Source organism: Myxine glutinosa, chromosome 4 (genome assembly GCF_964187855.1).
Source record: "Myxine glutinosa chromosome 4, kmMyxGlut1.1, whole genome shotgun sequence".
NCBI lineage: Eukaryota > Metazoa > Chordata > Myxini > Myxiniformes > Myxinidae > Myxine > Myxine glutinosa.
This window is the reverse complement of record NC_136264.1, coordinates 179616842-179639985: the sequence shown is the minus strand read 5'-3', so window position 1 is coordinate 179639985 and position 23144 is coordinate 179616842. Positions and strand designations below refer to the sequence as shown.

The 23144-nt window shown below is 45.7% G+C and overlaps 1 protein-coding gene across 1 annotated transcript in view; it reads left to right on the top strand.

The window, feature by feature from the left end:
- LOC137414307 (interleukin-1 receptor accessory protein-like 1) overlaps positions 1-23144 on the top strand; it is an 833791-nt gene that overhangs the window by 248463 nt on the left and 562184 nt on the right. The gene's annotated exons all lie outside the window — the stretch shown is intronic.

The following is a 23144-nucleotide window of genomic DNA, read 5'->3' as shown; positions in this document are numbered from 1 at the left end:
GTGATTATTCCCTCCCAATGTTTTAAAATGAGCCAGTCTTTTTAAACCCAATTTTTAAAGGGGTCTGTAGTGACCGATCTTTTATGCAAAAATTCATTGATATTGATTGCACTAAGGTCAAAAACTTTCGAGACCCTTTTCTCCATAAATGGAAGTCAGCAGCTGACGTTGCTGTGGCTACTGGTGTTCGTTCTATCAGAGTCATTGGGAGGATCTTCTCTCTGATTTTACGCCTTTTTAAACAAACTGGGCTAAAATGGGACCCACTGGTGGAAGCTAACCCCTCTTTGTCACAATGCCCCTTTCCAAAACTTTTAATCTCTTTCCAAGGTCTTATTCCTTTTAATACAATGGAGAAATCCTCTGTTTATTCCATGTGTGTTGGAATTCTTGTTCCCTGTAAACCGACAGAACCTCAAACACACTGGAGACCTCTGCTCCAAATTGGCGCTGCCGCAACAATCAAATGGCTCACCATGTATAGGGAACCCATTGTCAAACGCACTGGGGACCTGCAATGGCGACTGGCACATTATATTTTATCTTCAAACGTTTTATCTCACCGCATATGCCCTGACAACTCGGAAATGTGTCCCTTCTGTGATGTCCCTGAAACTGTTTTTCATGCTTTTATTGAATGTACGAGGTTGGCTCCTCTTTTTTCAGTTTTATCACGTGTGATTGAAGGGCTAGGCTTGGTTTTCACACATTGTGTTTTTATATTTGGCTTTAATTTTTCTTACCGGTGTAAAGAAGAATGTATTTTAGCCAACTATCTGTTTGCGGAGGCAAAACTTGCTATTTATTTATCAAGAAAGCACAAAATGCAAACCATTCGTGCACCACTTTTATCTGATGATGATGTTTTTATGATTTTCAAAGGTCTAGTTACGTCTCGTTTACATCTGGAGCTTGAATTCATTGAATGTACGCTCTTCTCACAGCGATGGTGCGTGAAGGAATCCCTTTGCAGCTTGGTTGATGGTGTCCTCCAAGTTCATTTGTAAATTCTAGTCCTTGCCCTCATGTAACCACCATCCTTATTTATATGAAATGTGTCGTATGACTTTTCATCATGTACACTGACTTCCCAGTAATAAAGAGGAACGAAATGTCAAATGTCTCTCTCTCTCTCTCTCTCTCTCTCTCTCTCTCTCTGTCTCTGTCTCTCACACACACAGACACATACATAGACAGACAGACACACACACACACACACGATTCATCATTTCTACCATAGGCTTCTTGCCCTCCTTCTTTGTGTTCTGCTCACATCCCTAAACACACACTTATGGAAGCAGACACAGGAATATACAAGGCACTTTAACTCGTTTCCTCGGGAAAATGAGCGAGAAATTGTCTTCCGAATGTCTTGGTTTCCATTAATAAAGCGAACCTCGTTTCATTTCAGAAAATTGCATTGATGTTTTGAGGACTAGACCACATGTTAAGACTGCAGTTAGACCATCCTCCAGATCAGGGTTTGATGTGGAGTCCAGGTTTTGTCTTTGATGACGAGTATTGTTTAGGACAATGAATAGTGCCGTGGCTTTGTTTAAACTTGGGATTTTAGCTTTAGCCGGAGATAAAATGATTAATACTAGAGCTGTTCTTGGAGCTGTAGTTCGCTCTTACACTGTGGCTTGCGTTTAGTTGGAGCTGTGGATGGCAACTATTGGTATGAGCGAAATCAATGAAAATAAATGAGTTCCTGCAGCAGCACAGCCTCCAGGGTATGGAGGTTTGTTTCTGGTAGGCCCCTGAAGGCAGCAAGCCCATATCCACCTGCATCTCACAACATGAACACTCATTCTGGGGTTGTCGGAGTGGGGACGGGTGTCAATCTTACCCCACCTTGCTCACCCACCTCACACTGACCTCAGGGAATATCGGTTCACACACCAATTTGCTCCTAATTTGGCTGAAACAGCAATGACCTCAGAGCATGATCACGGACCGGCCTAGGTGCAATGTGTCTTAAAGGAAACCACGTTTTTTGCTCAGCGGCAAAATAAGTAATGAGGCCTTACTTCAACATCAGCCTCAGTGATGGTCTGTGATCGAGCTATTAACCAACCTGCAGCTATCTTGGGCATCGCTAACCTTGGGTAAACCCACAGCAATTTATAAGGAAATCTTCTGCGCATTTTACACCAGAAATGGCACTTAAAATCCAAACCATCTGGAAAGATAAAATGCCAATATTGTTACTGATATGACGAATTACTCCCATTAGTGAGTCCAATGTTTTGCGTTAATGATAGAATGAGACACTTTAAATGTAAATATCAGAAAAAATTGGTGTTCATCCATGATGGACCCATGCTATTTCGTTACCTTCCTTGTTGAGGAACAAGGACTGAACGAACATGATGATGTGAACACAAGAAAACTCCGTTACCTCTGATATGTTGCTTTTACCCAGTATATCTGTCTTCCAGGCTTCTGCTTTAAAGATCTCTGAGCCGATTAAATATTGCACATTATGTTAAACTACAACATGCCTGGTGTTGGCTTAGCGGTTAGGGTGCCGGCTTGGGATCCTAGGATCCTGGATTTGAATCCCGATTGATCGCTGAATTAACGCCAGGGAGGTTGACTGACTAATGACTCAGCCTGTCATCTTTCCCAGGTCGGCAAATTGAGTACCAGTTCACTGGTAATTCCCTGTGTGTCGCATGAGGCGACTAACAGGGTTTGCGGGAGAAAGGGCATCCTGCCATAAAACATTGCTTCAAAAAGGGGACCATGGTGCCTGAAACAGGCCAACCTGTTGGAATGCTTTCCTGTATGTGTGTGTGTATCTATATATATATATATATATATATATATATATGTATATATATATATATATATATATATATATATATATATATATGTATGTATATATATATATATATATATATATATATATATATATATATATATATATATATATATATATATATATGTATGTATGTATATATATATATATATATATATATATATATGTATGTATATATATATATATATATATATATATATATATATATATATATATATATATATATATATATATATATATATATATATATATATATATATATATATATATATATATATATTTATATATATATATATATATATATATATATACTGTATATGTATATATGTATGTATATATGTATATATATATATATATATATTGTTGTGGAAAACCAATCAGGTCCACACAACTTTAGTCCAACGGGTTGGTTTAATTGCATTTAGATCATGACATCATCCTGTAAAGTAGGAAATACAATTCAGTATACGATGTGACATCACATGGGACCATTCATAACATTCAATGCAAGCAAGCTGGATATTCTATGCATGCGTACCGTTAGCGAGTCTACTAGATGTAACGTGTCACAGGAGAAGTCTCGGAGCTCCGTCTGCAGCAGCGGGTCTTATAGTCACGCCCCTAGTGGTGTCAACGAGCAACGAGCATCACCCCGGGTTCAGTACGAATACGATTTCACTACATATATGTATATATATATATATATATATATATATATGTATATATATATATATATATATATATATATATATATATATATATATATATATATATATATATATACACACAGACTTGGCATTTAATATGGAATATTTTTTTTGTGGGGGTGAATTTTCTTTTCAAGATGTCTTAGAACCAAAAGTTCATTGGAATTATGTTGAAATTATTCTAGATTTTGTTAATGTGACCTTTAAAAGAAACAAAAACCACATTTGACATTTCGAAACAAATAAATTGATCCTTGAAAGTGATGTAAACTGATATCGAACTCAATTCATGGACAGTACTGTGTTAAACTTCTGTACGTTTTCCAGAAGTATCTCTTTATTTTGCACATTAGCCAAATTTTTTTGTAACAAAAACAAAAGTTAAATTACGACTGGGATTACGGACAGTAAAATTACAGTTCAGTACTTCGTGTAACCCCCACGAGCATTCAGGAGAGCACGTACACGTTGAGGCATGCTGTTCACGAGATTTGCCAAGGTTTGGACAGGAATCGCTTGCTATGCAGTGACAATAGCCTGCTGCAATTCACGCACAGAGGTCGGCTGCTGGTCCAAGTGGTCGATTTGACGCTTTAATTCTGCCCACAAGTTCTCTATCGGATTCATATCCGGGGACATGGCAGGCCACTCCATATGCTCTACACCACGGTCAGCAAGAAAGTGTTGGATCATGCGAGCACGATGAGGCCGTGCATTGCCATCTTGGAAGACATAGTTTCCTCCAAAGGCTGCACGAGCAAATGGAAGCAATGTTTCTTCCAGAATGGCCCTGTACTTGAACTGGTTCAGGTTTCCATTCAGAACAACCAGGTCAGTTTTGCCCACTGCATGAAAAGCAGCCCAAACAGTCACCCCACCACCTCCAGCTTGGACTCTTGGCACTATACAATCTTTGTTGTAGGCTTCATGCACTTGTCTGCGCACTCGGACGCGGCCATCTTGACGATAGACCAGAAATCTAGACTCGACACTGAAGATCACGTGATTCCAGTGTCCTGGCTGCCATTGACGGTGCTCTCTGGCCCACTGCAATCGGCGCTGGCGGTGTTGTCTGGTCAGGCATGGCTTTTTCAGGGGACGCCTGGCACGATAGCCTGCTTGAACCAGTCGTTGGTTGACTAGCCTTCTGGATACAGGCACATTTGTCAGTTGCTGCCACTCAGCCCTAAGCCGATTAGCTGACTTGGTACGGCCATTGCGGACTAACCGGTGCAGCTGGCGATCATCCCTCCTTGTGGTTCTGCGGGGACGTCCTGGCCTCGGTATTGGAGTAGGGACACCACTCTGAGCATTTCGTTTCAGGATCAGTGATGCCATACTGCCGAGCAATAGCACGCTGTTTCATGCCGTAATTTCGTAAAGCCACCACTCCATGACAAACAGCATTGTTGAGTTGACGGACCATCTCCAGAGGAAGCAGCAATAACTTTTGGAGACGTGCAGCAGTTGTTTTCCACTAATACAGAAAGCAACAACCCTTGTATACCCGACTGTGAAGCCAATCGTCAAATACACCGGTCCGTACATTTTGCCACGCCACCTGTGATATAATCCTGTTGTTGACTTCTTGCTGCGACAGACAATCAGTGACATGGTTCTTTTAACAAATAAATCACCAAAGTGTAAAAGAAACTCACCAGATTGATATACTGAGTTAAGAAAGTAAACCCAAGTCAAGAAAAAAAAATATTCCATATTAAATGCCAAGTCTGTATATATATATATATATATACACACATATTTTTTATTTATTTATTTATTTATTTTCTTAATAAACAGGAAATATATCTTGCGTGGGGCTGGTGTGAAAAAATTCTTACTCAACCCGGGACTCAAACCAAAGACCTCCCACCTGTGCATATATGTGTGTATATATATATATATATATATATATATTGATTTGATCTGTTAAGGCCTGTAGTCAAGTGCACTTTTTCACACTTTGGTTGCAGGTGAGTTTTCATTGTGATCCGTAGATGTAATCTGGTCAGTACAGGATTTTATTTTCCCCAGAAATAACGTTGTTTCCCGAAAATTACCTGTGGCATCCCCCTATCGCAAACAACCCTCTTTCTCTTGACAAAAAACCGTTCATTACTTCTGCCACCTAAGGTAAACGAAGGTTATGTATTCACACCTGTTTGTTATGGGAAACACAGGGGCAATACCCCTGGCGCTCACCTGGTAGAATAAACAGTATATTGCACAGACTAAGGGTATTTAAAACAATTTCAATGCTTGCTAGAAGACAGGGCAGCATGTGGAATCATACTAACATAATCATAAGACTTTAAACATACAAAGAAAAAAATACCTATTTAGGGGGGCAACCTCCCACCCCCCCCCCCCCCAACGTCAGGAAGCTCCTAAGACCCCAATTTTTCTAATGCCTTGAACAAACATTGGTACATCATGAGTGATTGAGGTTGTGGTGAAGTTTCATCGAAATTGCTTGTGTAGTTTCTGAGAAGAAAGCAAATACCTATTTTGGGGGGCATCTCCCCTCTCCCCCCGCCCCCCCCCCCGTAGACGCCCAAAGGGGCAGATATATTTTGAATGCCGTGAACAAACTTTTCTACATCACGGGTGATGAAGGTTATGGTCAAGTTTCATCGAAATAGTGTTTGTAGTTTCAGAGGAAAAAGCAAATTCCTATTTTGGGGGGTCAAACCTGGATCAACTTTGACCCCGGTAAACCCCCTTAGACCCCGATTTTTTTTTAATTCTGTGAACAAACTTTAGTCACAACACAACAAATATCATTTGTGCCAAATTTGGTCGCAATCCCATTAGCGGTTTCGGAGAAGTTTCAAGTGTTTACGGACTGACGGACAACGCGCCATCCCATCGCATAAGCTGCCCTGAACTTCGTTCCAGGTGTGCTAAAAATTGAAAATTTTCATCATATGTCAGTAAACTTCAGCCTGGTGGAGGTATGCACTCTACCAAGTGTCGTTCAAGTTTCCTCTTCATTCAGACTGTGCAAGGGTTCTCTTTTGTGTGACTGTGGGGTTTGACACAATACATTGGATGATTTGCTCCATTCCGCTTTAAATCCAGAGTGGAATACTTTATATCAGCAACACATCCTGAAAAAGGTAACGGACCTTAAATGGCGAATACCTCCTTTGGTCTTCCCTTCTAAAACCACGTTACATCACATTGATCTATCAATTTGTTTACATTGCCATTTTGCATGTTAGATCTAAGAAGACTTCGTCCATTCTTATATTTTGTGTATACAGTCGCAGACGAATGGCATGTTTTGTCTCATCAGGAGTAATTTTTCTTCTCCCTTTTAAATTTATCGGGTAAAGATCCATCCTGTTACCTCCATTTCTTGCCTCTTGGAATAGTCAGACTTTGATCCCTGGAACAATTGGGATACAATTGTTGGATTGCCTGAGAAAGTCTACTATTGTTGACATGGAACTTTTTCTATTGGGGATATGTTTTTATTGTGGTCATTGAAACCAGACTGATTGTCAGTGGATACCTGTGTGAAGTAAATTGCACCTTTATATGGAGTGGAAAATCAGAGCCTGAATGGCGTGAACATAATGTTGTCTTGACCGTGAATAACTCACAGAAAAGCTTCAGTGAATTTACCATATCAATATCGGAAAGGCTGATGACAAGGCACCTGATGGTGAAATTATCTGGAGCCATTTTGGAGACAATCTTTGTTCTGCATCTTGTATTTTGGCAAGGATGTATTATGTAAAAACACGTGTCGTGTTGAAGGTGCGGAAGACATATCTGAAGCAGTTGAAGCAATTTCACCAGGTGCACTCACTTCCATGAGACCGTCAGAAATGTAGCTCTGCCACAACACACCAAATGCATTTGACTGTGAAATTGCCTGGATACCTTTAAGAGATCATATCAGCATCTCACTCATCTTTTGGCAAGGATTATGTAAAATACCTGACTGGTTTTCAGTGTCTGAGAAGAACAAGGCCCCTCTCATTTACACTGTGAAGGCCTTATTTAGTCTACTCCACCAGCCACAATCCGGATATTAAAGATATGCACGCTCACAAGGAGATCTGCCCAAAGGGAGTCCTGCCGATGTGTCTAAAGCTGTTGGATTGAGCTCTGTGAACAAGTGCATTGCTCGACTAACAACATGCATAGTATTGACAAAGTCATCCATGAGAGACTTGGCTATGTAAAAACAAATTGGCTCCCATTCGTGCATCAGATGACTTTGGAATCATGGATCACACCAAGTAAATGTAACACTGGCTTGAGCACTTCCAATACCTCTACTCTCAAGAAACATTAGTAACAAGAAAAAGCAATCAGAGATTGCAAACCCTCGCCAGGATGTATTTTCAGTGGTTTTTAAGGCTTTTGTGTTAAAAAAAATTTGGCGGCCGAACCACGTGACTTATGACGTTATCATTATTTTTTTTCTCCACTAATTTATTCCTAGATTATACTCAGGAAATTTCATCTTGATCGGATGAAGTTTTGTACTTGTCAAATTATGATGTCATAATAGAGGCACATATGACATCATCATTAACAGATGTTATTCCACATGGAGAGGTCTTTACAATGAGCCATGTCTCAATGTTTTCTATGTAGCGCTTTCAGAGATGTGGATGTGCAAATGTTTTCGGTTTTTTAAAGATGGCGGACGAACCACGTGACTGATGACGTCATTTTATTTTTTTCTCCACCAATTTATGCCTACATGACACTCAAGAAATTTCATCTTGATAGGGTGAAGTTTTGTACTTGTCGAAATATGACGTCATAGTGGAGGAACCTATGACATCATCATTAACATATTTTATTCCCCATGGAGAGTTCTTTACAATGAGCCATGTCTCAATTTTTTCTATTTTGCACTTTCGGAGATATAGAGGTGCAAAGTTTTTCGGTTTTTCCAATATGGTGGCCGAACCATGTGAGCTATGATGTCATAATTATCATTATAAAATTCTGCAGGTGGAGTTGCACCTGTGGTGAGAATTTCCTGTCAATTGGTCCAACGGTTGCAGAAAAAATTATATTTATTCTGTGCGGACAAACAGACAAACAGACAGACAAACAGACAAACAGACAGACAAACAGACAAACAAACGTACTCAAATGCAATACTCTCTCCTCAGGCGAGGGTAATTAGAGAGTTCATAAGAACACCTTACACAGTCTAGACTCTAGAGAAACAAGGACGTGTGCCGGGTCTGCGAGCAGCAGATTTGATTGGTCGGGATAATGTTAAATGCCATAATATTTTGTCCAATAACTGCTAAACAGAAGAGTTTTAAATGTGCAAAAAGGCGATTTTTGCTCTGGTGTCTAAATAGATAATTCAGTTGAAATAATAGAAAGATTTTAAAGGTAGTAGAATAAATATATAATTAATTGACGTATGTAGGAAAATTAGAAGCCCAGACCAGGAATCGAACCCCAGTCCTCTGGTGAACCATATCAGTGCTCTTCCGTACCAAAAACTATACAGGAAAAAAAAATGTAGAAAAAGTAGTTCACCGTTATTGACAACTTGCGTCTTATACACCACCTTGTTTAACACGTCACATTCGTTTTTCAGGCCTGTTCTTTGTGTTCTATATGACGTCGCTAAAAACAGTTAGTTCCCTGTTTGGAATGATCTTCAATTTTGTTTGACTGCCAGACAGGCAGACAGAGTAGAAAAAATATCTCACTCCTCTGCAAATGTGCAACTGGGACGAATTAAAAGCCAAAGTATTGTTAAACTCCAGGTTCGTTTTCCGATTGACATTCAAAATATAACATTCAATTGAATTTAAGTTGTTGCTCGATCATAAACTAATGTTTATAGAAGGACAGACAGACAGAGAGAGCGTGGGGTAAATATAGACACCATTAATTGCATTCCAAAGCATTCCAATGCATGATGATCTTGTTGAAGAACCAACTATGGTAAAGGCAATTCATGCAATCAAGGCACTTTCATCCAGGTGAAACAACATAAGAATACGTTGTTGCTGTTGTGTTTACTTTTTGTACCTCGTGGGGACGGTGCAAGTTTGCGTCCATTCGTTGTATATCGTGAGGACGTTGCGACTTGGTGTCGATTTGTTGTATATCGTGGGGACGGTGCGATAAAATGGGTGGGTGCGGTGAAAAAAACAGGCCTGGTGCAATTACATGGGTGTGGTCTATTTAAATGGGCGTGGTCTAATAAAATGGGCGTGGTCCTTCAGAGGAACGGGTGTGGTCAAATCACGGTTGTGGTCCGTCGGACGGGCGTGCTCCGTCTCATGAGTGCGGCGCCGTCACGGGATCATGTTTGTCAGATGGGCGTGGTCCGTCCGACGGGTGTGGTCAAATCATGGTTGTGGTCCGTCGGACGGGCGTGCTCCGGCTCATGGGTGCGGCGCCGTCATGGGATCACGTTTGTCAGATGGGCGTGGTCCGTCCGACGGGTGTGGTCAAATAACGGTTGTGGTCCGTCGGACGTACGTGCTCCGTCTCATGGGTGCGGCGCCGTTACGGGATCACGTTTGTCAGATGGGCGTGGTCCGTCCGACGGGTGTGGTCCTGACGGTTCCACTAGATCTGCTCCATCCATCTATCCATCCATCTCCATCTGCTAGATGGGTGACTAGTTCTGCTCCAGGAAAATATCTTATTCCACTTAGGCCTCTAAAATGTGGTGGTCTTGTAGTAGCTGAACTGTATTAGATTCTGGCTGCTTTCTGGCATAAGGGCCTCGCCCCATCATACTTCAATGATGTTTTCATACAACCTTTTTGAAATGTCTTCACCTTGATATGAAAATAATGGTGACTGTTGTGATCTTAATAATTACAAGGGAATCTTTTTTTTTTAGTGTTGCATGGAAAGCTGCAACTCGTCTTATTCTGAATAGTCTCGTGATCATCGCAGAACAAGTGTACCCCGAGTGCCAGTGCAGGGTTTCCAGGCAGGCCGGTCCCACACTGATGTGATTTTTGCTCTGAGACAGCTCCACTAGAAATCCTGTGAGCTATACATAGCCAGAGCTGTACATATCACTATACCCAGCCTTCATTGACTCAACAAAAGCTTTCAATCTAGTCAGAAGGTCTGGCCTCTTCCAGCTTCTCAGAAAGATTGGCTGTCCTCCAAAACTCCTGAGTCTCATTTGTTCATTTCATGATGACATGTCTGCAGTGCTTTAACAAGATGATACCATATCAGAAAGTTTCCAAATAAAGAGTTGTGAAATATAGGGACAGGGCACGCTTTTTCCCAACACTCTTCAGCTATTCCTGCGAAGATATTGTCATGAGGAACACCATGGTGTGTTGTCCATTTATAGATCAGATGATGGTTTGTTCAACTCGAGGAGAATGCGTGCCAAGACCAACGTATGTCAGATGAAAATCTGTGAGCTTCTGTATATTAACGACAGCCTTGATTGCTGAAAGTGAGACTGAATTCCAACTACCCGAACAACAATTCATTGGCCCACCCACAATGATTTTGGGTTACCATCAGCCGAGAAGATTCCATTGCCATGGCACAGGGATCTGACCATCCTCTTGAGGTTCGCATAAATGGTTCTCTCTTGACAGTCGCAGACAAACAGCTTTCACTCGCTTGATTGGTCTAACAGGAGATGCACAGTTGCTACCAAGATGGCTGTCAACTGCCCTTACATCATAAATATTCTCATGTATGAAACCTATCACATGCCTTGACTCTGTAAGATCCTTGGGGTGGAGGGAAAGGATAGGTTCACCAATACTGAAGTGCTGGAATGGGCCAAGAAGCAGTCATTTTTCACGATCCTTGAACAAAGCCTTAGGTGAGCCTTATGAATGTTGTACATGTTGAAAAGATGAGTTGTATGCAGATGGCAGGTGTCATAAAAGCAGATGCTCCTCAGCCAGTTGGAAGACCAAAGTTGTTGTTCTCTGCAAAAGCAATCTGCAGTCTTATAGGAAATCCAAAACAAGCTGGGAGGAAACTGCATCAAAGCATACTGTATGGAGAAGAGCATTGAGCACAAGCACTGGGTCTGCAGAGCCATCAGGTAAAGGAACATGAGAAGTCAAGAGATTTGTCCGACAACACCCAGCCACCATTGATGATGTCTCCCTGTAGTGTGCCATCCATGGTCACCGATGCAGAGCTCGCGTGAGTTTAATGAGCCACGTGCGACGATGTAAGATACCAGCTCAACCCAACCTGAAGCACGTACCAAGGTCCTTTGAGACTAATGGATGGCTATGGAATGCATGATTATGGAATGTGAGCATGCTGAATCTTGTCAAGTTGTCGGTATGAATGTATGTTGAATTTCTTGTCGTCAAAAGCATAACTTGCAGTTTAAATGACCCGGAAGGCAAAAAGGAATTGCAAAGCAGGATCTTTGTATTGTAAATTTGTAGTTCAAAGCTCTTTTTTTCTGCAACGTTGAGCTGAGAATTTAGGTTTGTAAATGCCAGAGGTAATACTCCTCAGGTTTATTGATTTATGGTGCCTTGAGAATTATTTTTGTGTGAAAAATGCTTGGTTAATACAGTATCTTGTTTTAGGTCCTTTTTTGTTGTGTGTATTTTGTAATAAAATTACTTTGAATGTTATATTTCTTTTCGCTCCCTCTGTCTCTCTGTCTCTCACACTCCCTCGCCCCACTCCCCCTCCCCTCTATCTCTAGCTTGGGATATACAACACTCACTGCTCCTTAACTGAAAGAATATATATGAACATATGCAGACTTGTCACTGAACTACTCCCTCAAACTTTTGGGAAATTATACCAAACTTCTGGTATGCACCTACCTCTCCCATGTGTGTATTTCTTAAGGGGGGGGGGGGGGGGGGGATAATAATAATAAAAATATGTTGTTTTTTAATTTTTTGAAAAAAAAATTAAATCTTCAACTTAAATTGAGTATAAAAATGTAATACCACGTATATTATAAATACATTAGTGCAAATTAAATGTTTGTATTATGATTGATGTAAATTTTGATGACGTAACAACACAGGTACATTCATTATCCTCAGTTAAAACAAGCCCGTTCCTCTGTAGTGACATGGGGTGACGCCGGCGTGGTGAGCCCATCCATGCTAGTATATGTATATATATATATATATATATATATATGTCGGATTGGGACTTAGGACTTGGGACTCAGAAGACTCAGAAGAAAGGAGCAACGGATATATTTATTGGAACTCGAGTACTCAAGCTTGAGGACAGCAAAGTTGCATTGAAACTCACAAGGAATGACCAACAGTACAACAAGATGCTCTGAAATAATTCAATTAACATTGCTTTATATAAAGAAAGTCAGGGGTGGAGTTAGCTCACAAGACACAGAGACAGAATGGGCTCATTGGGCCTCCCACCATAGTCCCATCCTGTTGTTCAGTTAATTAAAGGAAGTTCATCCAAGGCCAGTCATGGGTTAGCTCTGATAAGGAGATGGTCAGCATTATGTGGCAACATGTTTACAACTTTCTGTATAGCAGCTGGCTTGGGAAAGTACAAAGGGGAGTGGACACTCGTAAAACTGTCAACTTGCAAGATAATGGCAGAGTCAGGAGAAAGGCAAAGAGAGATAAGAGTTGCCTCCAAGGCCTGAAAAGGGGAACTAGAGATTGTGCCCACGCAGGCCAGAGCACACAGGCAGAGAACTCCTTATTAGGATATTACACATCCTCAATGCAGTAGAAAGAACTCAGTATCATAAAAGAGTACAGTAGCAAGTCAAAACAAAACATATAATTGGTTATACTTGGTAATTGGTAAAGCAGCAAGGATATACAAAGGGGGAGGGGCATTACAGCTCCCTACATACCGCCCTTTTGGATCTAAGATACAAAGTTATCTACGAGCCAATCAAAGGCCTTTATTTCAAACAAAAACAGAAAAATCATTCAACATATCACGCGAAGGCAGCCCCGTAAGAATGTCCCGTACCAAAGCACCACACAAACTCAGTAGGATGATTCGCGTCTGTATGTGAGTATGCAATGTAAGGCCGTAAAAGCAGAGTGATCAAATGGCACACAAAATCCACCAAAAGAGGTGGGAGAGAGAGAGAGTGTAACTAAACGTAACGTACCACACGAATGCAGCCCAGTGAGCATGTCCCGTACCCAGTACCGCACAACGAACCCAGCAGGCTGATCCGCGGGTGTGTGGGTGCAAGTGGGTGTAAGTGGATGTATGATGTATGTAAGTCGGGTGTAGATGGGTGTATGAGGTGAGACCGTAGAGACATGAAGATCGAATAGCGCGCCAAATCCACAACGAAGACCTCTGGTTCCACCGGGGTCCACACCCAGGAAGATCTCCGACCCACCCTTGGTCCACAGAGGTGCAGCCGGACTCCTCCCCAACTGGAGCTCGCCCAGGCTTCCCCAAGTGAAATCCTTGTAGATCTTCAGCGCTCAATCGATATTCATGTTCATGAGGTCTCTTACGTGCTGGTGTTCTGGGGAAGACACAACATCGTCAGTATCAGGTGGCTCAAACCTATGGCCATGAAATAAAGCATAACGATCCAAAGGTGGGAGAGAAACTTCCTTTGGGTCAAAGTCGAGATCGTCCGAGGCGATGCTGCTTGCTTCGCTGTTATTCAAGGGCGAATCTCCAAAACAATCAGACTCGGAACTCAGAGTATTTTCACGATCGAGTTCCTCTCCATCCGGGCTTGGGTTCACAGCTGGGTCCAAATCCCGAACTGGGTCAGTGGCGTTTGACTCACTGTGGGCTTGTGAGACATAAAGGTGAGCTCGTGAAACATGGAGAGGCAGAGCCTGCATTGAAACATAAACATCAGCCGGGGACCCTCGCAAGTGGCCCACATCATCATTGGTAACATCATCAGTAACATTATTCTCAGGTGGCGTAGGCCTGCGGAGTGGACGGCCCATAGTCATAGCCACGGCATGGCATATCGTGAAGAAACGAGAGGAATCCTTCAGGAAATCGTCGATTTCTTCTTCCGACGTGTCGGGGCCCAGTTTAAACGGCCTTCTGGTAGCTTGAAATGCTTCGAGGTCCGCATAAGTGTACTCGACATCATTATCGGTAATATCAACAATGGAAGAACAATCTTCGGAAGCGGAGATCTCATTGTCGCGGCCCAGGGACTCGTTCAGGTCGTCGTCCCAGGATCCGCGATTGGCAGTTGAGTTGACAGCTGGTGTGTCATCCGGACCCGCGATCCGCTGGTCGATCATCACCATGGCCTTTTCCGGTGTCGTCTTCAGTGTCCATCCTGTGGTAAACTTTCTCGCACACGCAAGGACTAAAGCCTTGATTAGTACACAACAAACCACTAGTCCAAGGACTATTGCCAAGGCGGTCAATATCCACTTTACTATCGTCCCTGTCCATCCTTTAAACCAGTCGGTAAGCCACTGGTGGGAGGCTTCCCGATCCATGCGATCCTTTGTCAATATGTGAGCACTTTCTCTTAACCTTATAATAGCAGCACTGACCCCTTGTGAAGGGTCAGGAATAAAAGTACAACATTTACCCTTAATTATCCCACATACCCCTCCTCGTTCTGCCAGTAGCATATCTAACGCAACCCTATTTTGCATAACCATTGTACGCAGGTGGACAACCGTGTCCAACATTTCGTCGTGTGCTGTAGCGGTGTCGTTGGCCACCCTTTCTAAGATTAACGCAATTTTGTCAATGCGGTAACTGTTCATGACCGTCTCAGCCCATGGGAAGAAGAAGCTAACGGCTTTCTCCCAATCAGCGCCGTGTAAAGTAGTGGTGTCGTCGTCGTGCCAATAGGTGCTTCGTTGTGTCCTTATGAGTGCGGTGGTATTATGCAAGTGCTGTCGCATTTCCATCTCTGGGAAAACTGATCCTAAATAGCAAATTCCTCCCCAATTATCAGGTAAATACGGGTAAGCTTTATTCCCGCATACAAACATGGTCCCGTGCGGAGCCACCAAATGGGTGGTCATGCAAGTGAGAAGGCCTGGGATAGTGTTTGTCCCGTTTTCCCCTTTCCATGCCAACTGGAGGTGTGTGAGGTTATGCAAGGGCGAGCTTGTAACGTTCACTAGCAGCGTGTGTTTCCCTTTTCTCGGGTCCGCGGGAAGGGTATCTCTACACACGGATTTGCCTACCATTACTTGGCCCTTTCCTTCTAAGCAGAGGGCCCCCCATGCCGGCTTGACCCAAACCGGCGCCGGACGTTCCTCAAAGTGTCGGGACAGAATGGGAGGGGAGTACTGGAAAACTCGTTTACACGCGGTTTCATCAGAACCTTGGCTTGTCAGAGTTGTACTAATGCATTTGGTATCTAATGGCTTCGAGCACAAATCATTGAGTGATAGGGGTAACACTACCATTGGTATGCCTGCTGTGCTGGTGCGGGGAAGGTGCATACACATCCAACACTGTGTCCTATTCTGTACTGTGGCCATATGCCGTGCGACCTTCCAGTATGTGTTCTCCTCTGGCTTCCTTCTTACTTCCTGGGCAGGAGGGGGTTTAATAACGTAGGCGGCACAACTAGGCCGGAATTGGTGTTGGGTCTCTCCCCTCTTTTTGTTCCTTCTAATCAGCGTGCGCGGGGGCCATATTCCACATTCAAGTATTATCGTGGTGTGTGGGCCGACGAGGGCATGCGACAGTAGGAGAGTAGTATTGTCGATGCCCGTGCCCCATTGATATCCTGCGGCGGCGTGACTATTCACGGTCCCAGTAAACCTTCCATTTTTCACCTTTCTAACCTTAGTTAAGACTATGCGTGGGGTTGTCATGCGTGCCTGTGGTGTCCCATTGTGTACCACCATGGCTTCCATCCATCTTACAGATAACCACTTGAAATGTGTCTCCAACTCACAGCAATGTACTACTATCCCCTGTCCCCGGGGAGCCGTTATGTATTTGACGGAGTAAAGTTTAAATAACGTGTAGTTGTCGTGCCCTGGGTATTTGGGGAGATCCTCTCTCAGTGGGTTAAACTGCAGAAGCCTATCCTTGGCGGGGTTTGTTAGGCAGCTGCCCAGAATTCCCATCATCATGACCGTCATCGCCGCCCTTAGGAGACTGTGGTGCCCTAGACGGTGCATTGTCTTCAGCGGTGTGAGGTGTGGTGTCTGCAGCAATGTGAGGTGCGGTGTCTTGTGTGGCTTGTGGTGCGGGGATGGACAACTTACAATGGGTGGCGTGGATCCACGAAGGTTTACCCTCGCAGAAGACTGCCGTCGGTGTGACCAGTAGCACCTGGAATGGTCCCTTCCACCGTGGCTCCAAAGCAGCCTTGCGGGTGAAGTGCTTCACGAGCACCCAGTCGCCGGCCTGAAAGTTGTGGATGGCGTGGCCTATTGGTTCAGGCAGCGCCTCTCGTACTCGAGCATGGATGCTGCGTGCCACATTCGACAAGCCTATGCAAAATCTCAAAAGCATGTCATCCATTACTGGCAAAGCAAGGGTGGACATGTCTGTTGGTGCTGAAACGGGCAAGCTCATAGGTCGTCCCATTAATATTTCGTGGGGGGAAAGGCCCGTAGTGCGACCCGGGGTGGAACGAATGCTCATCAATGCAAGCGGAAGAGCCTCTGGCCACCTCAAGCCTGTGTCTGCGCAAAGTTTCGCTAGTTTATTCTTTAAAGTCTTGTTCGTTCGTTCCACAAGTCCTGAGGACTGTGGGTGGTAGACGCAATGGAAGGATTGTTTAACGCCCAACGCCTTCAGGATGCCCTTAACCACCTGCGCCGTGAAATGGCCTCCTTGATCTGACGAAATTATCTGGGGAATGCCAAATCTGCACATAAAATCCCGCACGAGGCGCTTCACTACTGTCGGAGCATCGGATTTGACGCATGGGTATGCTTCGACCCATTTGGTGAACGTATCTACGATTACCAACACATAGCGAAACGACATGCTTGGTTCCAATTCTGTAAAATCGAACTCAATAGTTGCGAACGGCCCACTAGGCGGGGGTCGTCCCCCATCATGTGCATGTCTCGGTGGCGCCCCTCTATTGTGTTGCTGGCAGACCACACACGATCGGCACACTTCGGATACAATCCGTGACAGTCCTGGAGCTGCCCAAGTGTAGTCTATCTGTCCCATCACCCCCCTCTGGCACACATGACCATTCTGATGAGCCATGCGTGCCAGCCAGGGCAGTAAAGCCTGGGGTGCTATAGGTTTTTCATCAAGGGTCCACATTTCCCCTGGCCCAGGGCGTATCGCTCCTCGTTTGAGCCAGACCTCGTGTTCGGCCGTCGGTGCAGCATTTTGCAAATTTATGATATCGTCCTTAGTTGGTGTGGCGGGTGGTCCCGCAGTCGGTATGTCAGCAATCTGTGCGGCTGTCTTCTGTGCTCGTGTCACCATCGGCATGTTGCGTTCTATCTGTTGGTTGGCGGCCTTTCCTGCCGCCTCGTCCGCCCTTGCGTTGCCCCGGGCAACGTCAGTGTCCGCCCTTTGGTGGCCACGACACTTAATTACCGCGATAGCGCGGGGAAGTAAAATGCTTCGGAGGAGCCCTTCTACCAACGCGCCATTCTTTATCACTGAACCGGCAGATGTGAGAAAACCTCTCATCTTCCAGATGGCTCCTTTATCGTGGACTACGCCGTGAGCGTAGGCCGAATCTGTGTAAATGTTGACGGCAAGGCCTTCCGCCAAGCTGCACGCTCTGGTCAAGGCGCACAGCTCCGCCTGCTGTGCGGAAAATGTAGGTGGAAGACGCCCGCTCTCTACCGTTTCGCTATCCGAGCACACGGCGTACCCGGACAACAGGGACCCGTCCCATGCGCGCCTAGCTGATCCATCGACATAATATGTACAGTCGGGATATTCTAAGGGATTGTCCTTTAAATCCGATCGCACCGTGGAGACTAGCTGCACAACGTCGGTGCACACATGAGGTTCGCCCTCCTCAGGAGTGGGCATCAGTGAGGCTGGGTTGAGCGTCGTGCAACGTTCGATCGTGATGTTGGCTGCAGTGATCAGTGCGGATTCGTATTGCATTAATCTAGTGTTAGACAAATGCTGTGTGCTTTGCTGTAACAGCAGCGAAGTGACGCAATGTGGTACCCGTAGCGTTACTGGGTGTCCCATAACAATGTCCGCTGTTCTTTCTACTGCGTACCTGGCCGCTGCCACGGCTTGCAAGCACACCGGAAACCCTTGTTCGACCGGGTCTAACTTTTTACTAAAGTAGGCCACCGGCCGCTCCTTATCCCCATGGGTCTGTGTCAAAACTGACTGGGCGAAACCTCCCACGGCGTGAGTGTAAAGGGTAAATGGTTTCGCATAATCCGGGAGTCCTAATGACGGTGCCGTAACCAGCGCCTGTTTCAGCCCGTCAAAACATCGCCTCAATTCATCCGTCCATATCAATAGGTCCGGGGCATTTGATTTGGTCGCCTCGTACAGTGGTTTAGCCAGCAGCGCAAAATCAAGTATCCAAGTGCGGCAGTATCCCGTCATACCTAGGAAGCGCAGCATTTGCCGTTGCGAGCGAGGGCGAGGCAGCTCCGTGATAGCGGTCACTCGTCCAGCATCCAATTCTCGTTTTCCGTGCGAAATGGCGTGTCCCAAGTAAGTTACAACCTGCCGCACAAACTGAAGTTTTGGTCTGCCTACTTTGTGGCCTTTGGCCGCCAAGGCCTTTAATAGGGCCAAAGAATCCATTTCGCACGCCTCCTTTGAAGGGGAGCAAATCAACAAATCGTCAACGTATTGCAGCAACACTGACCCTCCCTTCAATTCCACATCCGCCAGGTCGCGGTGCAGCGCCCGGGAAAACAGAGTGGGGCTATCTGAAAACCCCTGAGGTAGTACTGTCCAAGTATACTGGCGCCCCCTATGGGTGAAAGCGAACAAGTATTGTGACTCAGGCGCGATGGGCACAGAGAAAAACGCAGAACAAAGGTCGATGACCGTGAAGTATGTTGCGTCCGGCGGAATTGACATCATGAGGGTTTCTCCGTTTGGAACTAGTGGGTGTATGCCCTGTATCACCTTGTTCACCTCCCTTAAATCCTGTACAAATCTCCATTTGTCCTTTGACGGCTTTTTAACTGGCAAAATTGGTGTATTACATGGGCTGTTAGTTTCTACGATAATCTTCTGTTCCACTAGGGATTGAATCACTGGTGCTATGCCTACGTCGGCCTCAGGTCGTAGCTTATACTGTTTTACGTTTGGCAAGCGCATCCCCGGCTGCACTGCTATCACTAGAGGTTTGGCGTCTCGCATCCGTCCAACCTCACCGTCGCTTTTGGGCCATAAATTGTCTGGCACCTCCGCTAGGAGGTAATCCGACTCACCCGGGTCCGTCAGCACTGCCCTCATGGCATAGGTGCCTTTGGGGGGCAACTCTGCCTCTTCGAACTTTCCGTCCCTCCGTTCTGCCTTAATGTCAATTGAGAACCCTTCACCGTTTTCGAGCTGTTTCAAAGTCCAGCGGCTCCTCTTACACCGATAACCATGTAAGGGAACTTCTCGTAACCTCCCTACCATCCAACCTACACTTTCCGGCGGCCACCCTTTGGCAGTAGTGAGGGTAACATGGGCGACCGCTCCTTCGGGGTATTGGGTCAGCGCATGCTGACTCGGGGTTAGGACTACCTCAATTCCTATTCCCTCACGCCCGATCCATACCCGTGACAAGTGTAGAGGCATCCATTCGCCCAGCTTTTCCTTAACCCTTTCCCGGTAGTTCTCGTCCTCACCCGTTGCATCATAGTACGCAGTGCAATGGGGTGGATTATCCTTTAAGTCCTTTATCGAAATTTGGTGCTGTTGCATCCAATCTCGCAGCACTGAACTGTCCAAACACACATTATCTATGATATATGTCCAAGCAGACAAAGCCCCTGGATCCAAGCGCCACCAATACGCGGTGGGGCCGGGACGAGCCAGTGCCGTCATCAACAAGTCGCGTTTAGACTCCGCGACGTCTACGAAAACTCCCTCCTCGGTACATGAGATTTGACAGCCCAAACGGCACAATAAATCCCGTCCCAGCAAATTCGTCGGGGCGGTAGTGGTCATCAAGAAAGCATGTTTAGCCTCCAGCGGGCCGCATGTTACTCGCACTTCCTCCGAAATAGGAAGCGCTTGGGGTAAACCCGAAACACCCAGTATTTGAACGTTCCTGGCCGTAGGGCGCAAAGAGGGCAATTGCCCCTTGTTAATTGTGCTGCGAGTCGCGCCCGTATCTACGAGAAATTCTAATTGTCTTCCCTCCACGTCCAACATCATGGTTGGTTCCTCTGCCGGTGTCATGGTCAAGAGAGGACACTCCTTGGGCGACTCGCCAGCGTCCCGTCAATAGGCCCCTCTATTGTATTGGGGCTGAAACCCCTTACGAGCCTTTGGGCAATCACGTATCCAGTGTCCCATCTGCTTGCAATAATGGCACGGTTCCTGCGGAACCGGTGGTGCGGAGGGCATAGGTCGTCCCTCTACAGCTCCCCTTCCGCCCTGCCTGCGTTCTGGCGGCCCCCAAAGTGACTGGTTCACTGGTTGCCACTGCGGCGGACCCCGAGGCGGGGCCCAGTTCCCCCTTGGTCCGTTCTGCATCCCACTATTGGGGGGTGGTCCGGGGTTTTGGAGAAGGGGTCTTGGTGGATACCAATTTTGGGGAGGGGGCCCTTGCACATTCCAAGTTTGAGGGTTTTGAGGAGGAAGGGGAAGAGGGGGTGGTATTGTCCATTGTTGTTTTACCTCGTTCATATTAATTAGTCCAAAATCTTCCTCAGTACAACCGTCGCAGTTTTCATTTTCGCTGTGGATCCACTCTCCGTTGGGGGAATTGGCCCTTATAGAAAAAAGGATAACAACTCCTCCTATGTTCCTCTGGACCTCGAACAGGTCCCCACTTCTGGCACTGTTCGTGTATGTAGTTCTGACTCTGATCCCCTTTTTTATTTTGGTTAAATTGAGCCCGTTTCTCCTGGACAAACATTTGCAATATTTCCTCCTTAATATCCTTCTTCTCCTCTAGGGAGGAGCCCGGGCATTGTTCCAGTTTGTCGCATAATTCGTTGGTTGTCATTCCCTTCCAGCCGAAGAGGACGGTCTGTACCTGTTTCTTTAACACCGGCCGAAGCCCCTCGATTAGATATTGATTTACCAATGGTTGGGGTAGCCCTCCCAGCTGCATCGGACCCAGTCCTCCCCAGCGCGCCATGGCCTTTTCCAACCTTTCTCGGTACTCTCCAATTGGTTCTCCTGCCTTTTGTTTTATGGCCCCAATTTTTCCCCAATCCGGACCTCCTGCTGGCAACAGCGCATGCTCGATGGCACCCAGCAGCCGGAGCTTCAGTGCGTCCCATTGTGGTACTGTTATCTGGGCCGCTCCTGCTGCCCTTGGATCGACGTGCGGCCAGTGTGCTCTTAATCTAGCCCTTTCCCATACTTTGGGTGGGAGCACGGATACTCCCATATGAGTTATGTCTCGATAGTCGCACTCGCCGGCTAAAAACCAATTCGACATGGTCGGCACTATCTGCCGTGGATCTTCAATAAGCAAATGTTGAATCCTTTCCCTCATTACAGTTAAAGAGGATTCTTTCCATGGTACTCTTTCTCGAACCCCCTGTCCTTGGGCGTCAACTCCGATAACTTGTACAGGGCACAATGTTTTCCTTTCCTCTATTTCCTGACATTCCGATGGGGTAGTTTGTGAGGTCCTTTTCCCCTTACAACCTACCAGTGAGGGGTATAACCCATCCGGTCCTATCGGTGGCGGGAACCCTGCGATGTCGGTCCCGTCATCTATTCCGTTAGCCCCGAGTTGTGCAAACGGCCTTCCCTGGCTCTGGTGGTTCTGGGGTATCTGGGGCGCGATGGTAGCGGGGTTATAGGGAGGTGGTAGCGGGGGCGCAGAAAGGATAGGTGGTGCCTGAAACCCCGGGACAGGGTTTAGGTCTGGGGCTGGGGAGGGTAGATTGGTCGCTACCTCCCCTCTCGCGGGGTCTGGTTTTTCAACGAGCGGCATCAGTCGCGCGTTGGCCTGCCTCTCTATTTCCTTAAGCGCTTCATCCTGCTCTTTATTCGCCTGTTTCCTCAAACCCTTGAGTTTTGTTACCTCACCAGCCAAGCTGGCCTGTTTCGACTTTGCGTGTCGCTTCATCGCTTCTTCCTTCCACCAGCCAAAGACTTTCCAATAGTCAGGCGGAAAGTGTTTCGTGGCCTGTTCGAACTTTTCTAATGTCTCATACAACACGTCCAATTTTTCCAGCGCAAAAGACCCTCCTTCGGGCCACGGTTCTCCTAAATCCTTCGTCAATGCAACCCATGACTTCCCTGGTCTCACAGCAGCATAGCCATACCTCTTAAACATAAAAAATGCTGGGGTATGTCTAAGCGGTTCACCTGCCTTTACTGTCTTATTACCTATACTGTTACCCATCCTAAGAAACCTTAGCTTACCGACGTAGCCTTGTACTCGTGAGGATCTCCCGCCTCGCGGCACAGCTACACTACCTAACTCTGAGAGGCTCGCAGCCTTGTACCCGTGAGGTTCGCCCGCCTCGCGTGGTACGGCCGCGCTACCTACTCTCCTGAGAGGCTCGTCCGCCTACACAGCCGTCTATCCTACCCTTACTGCACTTTCCTGGCGTCCTACGCCCGTGTAATAGTTCTGA